This window comes from Danio rerio, chromosome 25 (genome assembly GCF_049306965.1).
Source record: "Danio rerio strain Tuebingen ecotype United States chromosome 25, GRCz12tu, whole genome shotgun sequence".
Taxonomy (NCBI): domain Eukaryota; kingdom Metazoa; phylum Chordata; class Actinopteri; order Cypriniformes; family Danionidae; genus Danio; species Danio rerio.
Window position 1 is genome coordinate 3,290,611 of NC_133200.1, and position 8,624 is coordinate 3,299,234.

At 30.7% G+C, this 8,624-nt stretch overlaps 1 long non-coding RNA gene across 1 annotated transcript; it reads left to right on the plus strand.

Annotated features, from left to right (window-relative positions):
• Positions 1-306: 306 nt before the first annotated feature.
• On the plus strand, positions 307-8,415 carry LOC137489313 (uncharacterized). The gene is made up of 5 exons (XR_011010496.2): positions 307-841; positions 2,502-2,558; positions 4,913-4,960; positions 5,092-5,889; positions 6,649-8,415. It is a non-coding gene; the product is annotated as an uncharacterized lncRNA (long non-coding RNA).
• Positions 8,416-8,624: the final 209 nt, after the last annotated feature.

The window sequence follows — 8,624 nt, forward strand, 5'->3', positions numbered from 1 at the left end:
AAACAATTAAACGTGCTTCATCCAAAGTGAACTTTTGTCAATAGGCAATTACAATAAAGCATGATAGGCATTTTCCCAAATATATATATATAGAACACAGTCAGCAAATACTAGCACTGTTATGTCAGTTTATTTTAGAGCACTTTACTACACTGGTTTCTGTTTATCGGCAGTAAAAAGCACCATGGTGCTTTATCTTCAATCCATTTAATAACGGTAATATTATAGTATTTTCTGGTCTCTTAAATATGACATAAAATGGCTGAGGGATGATGTTGGTCAGCAGATGGCGGTATTTTCCGTTCTGTGACTGGACTTTAAGATCAAAGCAGCTGATGATGTTTAATTTAGCTTTGACATAAATCCATTTGGACTGGATATTAGATTTGCACAGCTAGATCTCTGCATATGACCTCTTGTAATGAATCCGTGGTTGCAGAAGATGTCTTCACGAGTAAATCATTTAAGTGATCGATAAAAATTTCATTGAGAGTAGCAGAGTGGGTTTGTTGAAATCCATTATAAATATAAAGTAGATATAACTTACTGTGTGAAATCATATACTAAGAAAGTTTACTAAGAAAAGTTCTTCCGCCTAATGAGGTTACCATAACAACAATTGCGCGCCGAGTGTTTCGGTTATTTCACGTCGTGATAAAATCTTAATATATTATGATATTTATCCGTGTATTATACGTTGAAACGTTACAAATGTTTAGATGTAACGTTAATGCAATCGTGTGTTTTGTTAAAAGTCAACATGAACTCAAAAATCGTCGAATTTTTGAATGTTACTTTTCTGAGGGGAATCTGACAACGCTTGGAAGTCAACAAAACAAAGGTAACGTTAACGTTACCGTCAATCTTTATCCGTTTATAATATATTTCCACGTTACATATGTATATATTACATATTATATTATGATATATTATGTTATGAGTCAACATGAACTAAAAATTGACGTTTTGATTTCCACATCAAAAAAAAACGATAGTAATTTAATACTATATATTACATTATGTGACAGCATAAACTCAAAATGGATGTTTTGATTTCCATATGAAAAAAAAACTAGTCATTTATTCATTTTCTATTCCGTTTAGTCCCTTGATTAATCAGGGGCTGCCAAAGCGGAATGAACCGCCAACTTATCCAGTAACGTTACATGTTTTACTCAACGGATGCCCTTCCAGCAGGCCAACACTGGGAAAACTATAGTAATTTAATGTTTATTATTTTATTAGTCAACATGAACTCAAAATGGATGATTTTTTCCACATATTGTAATTTAATACTATAATAAAAAATAAAAAAACTTACTATTGTAAAGTATTTGAATTAATTAAGGGATATTTAGTGACTATTTTAGAGGTTACTGTAGATCAAACTATGCACAGTATGTGTCTAATTTGTCTTTTTTTGTAGGCCACATGCAGATATAAACACTTATTTTACAAGAAATGTGTTTTGTGAATACAAGATGTCGATGCTGTAGAACTGCCAGTTTCACACTGTTGAGTTATATTTTTCCTTGCATTGATTGCTTATGCATTTACAATGATATACCATTATAGGGGGGTCGAATGTATGTTTTATATTTTTATATTATACATTTTTAATTATTAATATTTAAGATATAGTTCTGAGACAGCTATTTCTTACTATTAATGGGCTGACCCCTGATACGTCTTGTTTTGATGTCCTTCAGGGAGGATCAAGAGTTAATTAGTGGGGTCAGTCCCCCCCAAACCCTCCTGTAATTCGCAACCTGGTTCACTCTAGTGAAAATGAAAGTATACTACAGTATTTATTAGTTTGTTAGTTCAATATATTTAATACTAGGCTACAATATACTGGATTAGTTATCAAACTATTGGGAAACTCTACACTGAATACTTACTGTGGTAGCGTAAAAAAAACAAAAAATATAGCATTTTTTTCATGTGAGATGCCACTTTCATGGTAAGATCCACAATCTCTTTCTATTAGCATCAGCATCAGACGTCACGTTGACAAAAATCAGTAGCTTACCATGAATATTTATCAGCTTATTAAAGATTTACACATCAAAAACTAACTTGTGTGTAACTAAAATACCACAGTGGTTTGTTGTTGTGGCCCATACGCAAAACCTAAAGTTCTCCATATGAACTACAGCTATTCTCATTAAATGCCATACTCTTTAAGTATGTCACCATTTGATGTCATCTGTGTTGTTTTGGTTCTTTGTGACTTATTTTTGTGTGTGTTTGCTTAGCGGAAACATCAAAGTTTTAACCATTAATGCAATCAAAGTTGTACACTTAAAACAGGGGACGCCTATGTAGAGCACATAGTGAGCGAACTTCAACTTCCCAGAGCTTAAAAGATCTTGTATTTTTGCTGCATAAGTGTTTTTTTTTCCCTCTGTCTCGTCTTTGATCTTTGTGATATGCATGCGTTCCTGAAATATTTCTCACTAATAATTTCATTTCTCTCTCTCTCTTTCTCTCTCTCTTAGGGCGAGAGCTGTCGTAGGATGCCTTTGAAACGGATCCGAATAAATGTGAAGGAACGGGTGAGGATTTCCTCATAATTTAACTAACGGTAGATTAAAGATATATCAAAGAGGCTAGACGAGGTCTGGCGAAAACGATTACCGGCAAATCTGCAGGAGGAAGTGGACCGCTTAACCGATTTCATACAGGAGTCATGTTAGAACAGAATGAGAGATAAAAACTCGCACTCTTTCACACACTCACATACACACCAAACGATGCCATCTCAGCATGGAGGTATTAATAATTCATCGTGGGCCTCCAGTGCTGGCCCCAGATTAGGAAAACTGGACCTGCTCAAACGGTCATTAATCTAGCTGTAATGATCACAGAGATGCTGCAAATTGCTGCTCAGTGGCGTCAGGCAAACAGGCAATAGAAAATAAGTGGCTCATTACGAGGTTATTTCAGCCAGAAATTTAGGTTTGCTTATGTTTTGCTCTCTATCATGTTGTTGGAGGTTATTTCAAACATTTTTTCCCCTACAGTGCTGAAGCTAAGATAAAGAGAATAAATCTGCAAGTATATACACACATACACACACACACACACACACACTGTATATATATTTATATATATTTATATATATATAATATTATATATTATATTATATTATATATATATATATATATATATATATATATATATATATATATATATATATATATATTTATATATTTATATATATATAATGTCAGAATTATTAGCCCCTGTTTGATTTTCTTTTCTTTTTTAAATATTTCTAAAATAATGTTTAACAGAGCAAGGATTTTTTTTCACAGTATGTCTGATAATATTTTTTCTTCTGGAAAAAGTCTTATTTTATTTCGGCTAGAATTTTAATTAAGGTCAAAATTATTAGCCTCTTTAAGCTTTCTTCTGAACAAACCATAATTATACAATAACTTGCCCAATTACCCTAACCTGCCTAGTTAAACTAATTAACCTACTGTAGTTAAGCCTTTAAATGTCACTTCAGCTATATAGATGTGTCTAGAAAAATACCTAGTATATATTATTTACTGTCATCATATTAAAACTATTATGTTTAGAAATGTGTTGAAAAAAATCTTCTCTTCTTTAAACAATAAACGGGGGGCTAATAATTCTGACTTCATATATATATATATATATATATATATATATATATATATATATATATATATATATATATATATATATATATATATATATATATATATATATATCTGACTTTATATATATATGAAGTCAGAATTATTAGCCCCCCTGTTTATTATATAAATATTATATTATATTATATTTTTATATTTTATATATATATATATATATATATATATATATATATATATATATATATATATATATATATATATATATATTTACCACTCAAATCTCTATTTTAAATGAATATTTTTATATAGAAAGCTTTTCAATAATATATTTGAGCATATACATAAGATTAGTCAGTACTAAAGCCAAATCTGGAGCTTATCTAACAAAATAACATGAGAACAGTCTAAAATTAGTAAACCTAAATGTATATGTTAGAAAAAAATATTTCAAAAAAATGTAAAAAGAGCAAAAGTCTATAAAAACAACAACCACAAAAAAATATAAAATTGTGTTACAATTTTTTAGTAATATTTTTCCAATATTTTGCAGTAATTTTAATTTGAATATGTATGTATACACACTCACTGGCCACTTTATTAGGTACACCTGCCCAACTGCTTGTTAATGCAAGTTTCTAATCAGCCAATCACATGGCAGCAACTCAATGCATTTGGGCCCGAGTATTGTTGCTGACCATGTCCATCCTATTATGACCGCAGTGTACCCGTCTTCTGAAGGCTACTTTCAGCAGGATTACGCTCCATGCCATGTCACGACTAAATTATAAACAAAATTATTCAAATGTTCTCCAAATGATGTTTGACAGAGCAAGGACATTTTTTACAGTATTTACAATTATATTTTTCTTTTTTTATTTTGACTGGAATCAAATATTATTAGAAATTATAACTTTTTTATTGGCTACAGAACAAACCACTGTAGTCCAACGACTTGCCTAATTAACCTTTGTCAACCTAATTACCCTAGTTAACCCTTAAATGTCACTTTAAGCTGAATACTAGTGTCTTGAAGAATATCTAATATTATTTACTGTCATTATGGCAAAGATCAGATAAATCAGTTATTAAAAGTTAGTTATTATGTTTAAAAATGTGTTTAAAAAACCTCTGTTAAACTGCACTTTGGACATATTTAAAAAGGAATTAAAATTTCCCATAATTTTGCCTTCAACAGTGTTATTTATTGAGTTGTGTGATTGAATTAAGTTATTTATTGAGTTGTGAACATTTTTCATAGCATCTTCTTTTGTGTCTAACAGAAACAAGTACATCTTTGAAAAGTAATGCTTCTCTGAAACATCATAAAGGTGAGTAAATGATGAGGGAATCAAATTTTTCAGGGAGCTATTGCTTTAGTCTTTGCGCACAAGAAAGCCTGTATTAATATAGCTCTCAATTATCTGAACGTTGTCCACTTTTCTCTTTTTTTCTCGTGAAGTCAGTCTCTCTGGCATCATTAGTGGCTCAGGCGCCCTCTGCCCGTCTCCTGGCTGATCTGTGTGTTAATTATGTATCTCAGCGTGATGAGGACCCGGGGTTGCTGCAGCTGTAATGAAGGCGAGGATATCGACACCTTTATGTGGAAGGTGTGTGTGTGAGTGAGAGAGAGTGATGAGTCGATGTGGCTTGTGTGATACATTAAAATGCAACGTGTGACAAATTACAACTTCATAAGGTGGAAAGAAAGTGTAAAACTTGGCTTCTAGTCACTGTTTAATGTCAACATCCTGACTTGAGATATATTCACAGATGTAAAGTTGAAGTCAGATTTACGCCTCCTGTATATTTTTTCCAATACAATCTCACGGCAATTCGTAACTTTTTCATTTAGTGGCCAATTCGTATGAATTCGTACAATCTAATTCGTACAATTTAGTACGATTTGCTTATCCCCCAATGACGGTAGGGGTTAGGGGTGGGGTCAGGTGCCACGCCTCCTTTTTAAAATCGTAGCATTTCGTACGACTGAACTCGTACGAATTCGTACGAATTAGCCACTAAACTGGCAAAACGTAATATACTTACGTTTTCTCATGAGATCAGGCTGATTTTTTCCCAGTTTCTATTTAACGGAAAGAAGATTTCTCTAACACATTTCTAATCATAATAGATTTAATTACTCATTTCTAATAACTGATTTATTTTATCTTTGCCATGCTGACAGTAAATAATATTTGACTAGATATTGTTCAAAATACTAATATTCAGCTTAAAGTGACATTTAAAGCTTCACTAGGTTAATTAGGGTAAAGTTAAGGTAATTAGGCAAGATGTTGTATAACAGTGAATTGTTCTGGAGACAATCCAAAACAAATATTGCTTAGGGAGGCTAATAATATTGACCTTAAAATGGCTTTTAAAAAATAAAAGCTTTTATTCTAGCCTAAATAAAACAAATAAGACTTTTTCCAGATAAAAAAGAAATATTATGGGAAATACTGTGAAAAATTCCTGAATTCACACACACACACAGACACTGTATATATATATATATATATATATATATATATATATATATATATATATATATATATATATATATATATATATATATATATATATATGTATATATAATATTATATATTATATTACATTATACTATATATATATATATATATATATATATATATATATATATATATATATATATATATATATAATTTATTTATATATATATATATATATATATATATATATATATATATATATAATGTCAGAATTATTAGCCCCTGTTTTAGCCCCTGTATTTTTTAAATATTTCTAAAATAATGTTTAACAGAGCAAGGATTTTTTTTTCACAGTATGTCTGATAATATTTTTTCTTCTGGAAAAAGTCTTATTTTATTTCGGCTAGAATTTTAATTAAGGTCAATAATTACTCATTTCTAATAACTGATTTATTTTATCTTTGCCATGCTGACAGTAAATAATATTTGACTAGATATTGTTCAAAATACTAATATTCAGCTTAAAGTGACATTTAAAGCTTCACTAGGTTAATTAGGGTAAAGTTAAGGTAATTAGGCAAGATGTTGTATAACAGTGATTTGTTCTGGAGACAATCCAAAACAAATATTGCTTAGGGGGGCTAATAATATTGACCTTAAAATGGCTTTTAAAAAATAAAAGCTTTTATTCTAGCCTAAATAAAACAAATAAGACTTTTTCCAGATAAAAAAGAAATATTATGGGAAATACTGTGAAAAATTCCTGAATCTGTTAAACATCATCTGAGAAATATTTTAAAAAGAAACCAAAATTCACAGGAGGGCAAATTCTGACTTCAACTGTATATATTTAGGTCTGTCTGTCTGTCTGTCTGTCTGTCTGTCTATCTATCTATCTATCTGAAAGTCTGTCTGTCTGTCTATCTATCTAGTCGGGATATGAGGGAAACAAAAATAACAAAACATAGCAAATATTTCATGACACCACATTGCAGATATATAAATATATTAGATGTAAACTAAAAATGTGAGATGTAAATTTAAAAAACATCTACATAATATAAACTGTAAATAAAATGTTTGATGTTAAAGATAAAAAAAATAATAGCATCATAAATTTACAGTTTTTCTTAGTCGCTTTGGTGCGTTTTTCACAACACTAGTGCATTTCTGCACAACATTTAATGGATTTCTCAAAACAATTAGTACAAACTGCAAAACCTAGCTGATAAGCAAGTATTGATGTCAATCAAAGTGTCAGTGTCCTCAAAATGAAAAGTCCTGACACCATTGTTTATGAACAAGATAGTCAAATGGCTTAGTCATGTTTTCATTATGAGTTTTCTCTGGACATTTTTTTAATGCAAAAAAGTCAGATGTTGGTGACACTTCTTGAAAATGCTCAAAACAGAACTATATACTATTTGCACAGCCATTTAAAAACTACAGCAATGTTAGACATCACTGCATTTAGTGAGGTATCTGAGTACAAGACAATGAATATGTATGTTTCACAATTTTACTGCATATGCTCGTTGCAATTCTAATTTAATCACAGCATTGTGCAGAAGAATAAACACACTCTTATTTACAACAAACATAAGCTTCCTTTGGGTAGAGCTGGGCTCAACTGTAAACAATATTGCAGAACATATTGGAACTGAACCTTCAACACAGGTTTGTAAATCATGCATGAAATTGTTCAATTTAGAAGACATTTTCAGAAAAATGAAGATTTAATTTTTTTTTAAATAAAATTTGCTTGACCGATTTTGACAACTAGTTCAACATTTTTGTATGTAATGACTCAAGTAATGAAATGAGGACTATTAGTTTTATATGCAATGACTACTTAGCATTTACAAGTTTAGTTACTTTTGACTGACATGACATAAGCAAAGGATAATGTGTTAAATAGCAGAGAGTTGTATAAAAACAATTGATGCATGTCCAAAAGCAATTTGTTGGAAGGAATGAGAAACTGCTACTAGGATGTGCATAAATGACTAATTGTTTTGAGAAATGCATTAACTATTGTGCAAATGTAAATAGTGTTGTGAGAAATGCACCAAAGTGACTGAGAAAAACTGTAAATCATATTAACTCTATAAACTCAGTAGAGTTAAATTGGTAAAATAACAGAAAATGTTCTTGCATATGATCATCAAGTTTTTTTATATCATAATTTACACCATCGCAGACAATATTTTAATTCAAACTATTAAAAATGTCAATAAAAGTCACTTTTTCAAACTTTTCAACATCAAAAGTTGTTGGAGGAAAGACCTAGATCCCATATTGCAACTCAAAATCGCAAATAAAAAATGAAAATTAATACGGTGGTCAGTGGTTATCATCGTCGCCTCACATCAAGCAGGTCGCTGATTTGACTCCCGGCTGGGTCAGTTGGTCTTTCTGTGTGTTGGCATGTTCTCCCGGTGTTGGCGTGGGTTTTCTCTGGGTGCTCCGGTTTCCCCCTCAGTACCAATCACATGCACTATAGTTGAATTTGATTAACTTAAAT